This window comes from Mus caroli, chromosome 4 (genome assembly GCF_900094665.2).
Source record: "Mus caroli chromosome 4, CAROLI_EIJ_v1.1, whole genome shotgun sequence".
NCBI lineage: Eukaryota > Metazoa > Chordata > Mammalia > Rodentia > Muridae > Mus > Mus caroli.
In genome coordinates, this window is record NC_034573.1 from 65737925 (window position 1) to 65739352 (window position 1428).

The window sequence follows — 1428 nt, forward strand, 5'->3', positions numbered from 1 at the left end:
TCTCTCTCTCTCTCTCTCTGTGTGTCTCTGTCTGTCTGTCTGTCTGTCTGTCTGTCTGTCTGTCTGTCTCTCTCTCTCAATTTGTGTGTGTGTGTGCTTTTCCAGGTACTGTGACAATACAGACTTGATAGAGGACATAAGATGTTTTTGCTCCATTGGTTCTTTTTCCTAGTTTATTGAGACAGGGTCTGTCACAGAATGGAAAATTCACTATTTCTGCCATAATATCTACCTAGTCAGTGAGTCTATTAGACACCACTGTCTCTATCCCCTGGCACTGTGGTTTACATGTATTTACTGAAGTTCCAGATCATTAAGTGGGTTCTGAGGATATGTTAGGTATTTTTGTTTTTTAGTTTTTTGGGGTTTTTTTAGTAAACATTTTATGAACATCATCTCACAAGCACCAAAACATCTGGGTTAAACCCATAACAGCATGATTGTAATATAACAATTACTAAACATAAAAAGGGAGGAAAAATAGCATGTAAAATATGATTTTTAGTTCTAGAAAATGTGACAGACTTTCCCATTTACTCACCTTAAGTATAAAACATATATAAACTTGAGTATAAAAAATCATATAAGCAGCAATGATGATGTTGAAGAAGATGATGGTGATGATAACAATAATAACAACCAACTCATTTGTCTCTCCTATGGTCATATGATGAATATAGAGCTTGGGGTTCAAGAACACTAATTGCTTTCATAGTTATGCAGGTGTTGAACTGAGCTCGGTTGGTGGTCACAGCTAGGCAGCAGAAAACAGAAGGTAATGAGATATCTAGGCTGTGGAGCACTGGCTCCTTGGCTGCTCATTTGAGAAATCCTGGTGTATGGATGAAGACCTTATTCTTAAAAATAATGAGGCAGACTGGAGACATTGATTGAACTTGAAGCAGAGGCATGTCAAGGAAAGACAAGGATGAGGCCAAAACAGTATCTCTAGTGTGTTGGAAATCATCTGAGGTAAAGAACAGTCTTTATAGCTGGCCTTGCCTAATCTGGGCTACAAATGTTACAAATATTTCTTTACCTGCTTCTTGCCCACTAATATGAAGGGAATTTCTAAGACCTTATAGACCAGGCCTGAGGCATACACACCTATTAATAAGTTCTGGTCTTTGAATAGTGTAAGCAACATAATCAATATTATACAAACTTATATTCCAGTGTAGTTATTTCTCTGTTATGAGAAGAATATATCAAACATACACAAAATAGAATGTAAAAAAGTCACTGACCCTTACTCATAGACTCAATAATTGCCTAATGTTATCTTTGAGGGAAATATGTGTGTGTGTGTGTGTGTGTGTGTGTGTGTGTGTGTGTGAGAGAGAGAGAGAGAGAGAGAGAGAGAGAGAGAGAGAGAACAGAAAGGTGAAGCATATCCTTAGAGGGGGAGTGGAGGCTGTTCTTTCCCTA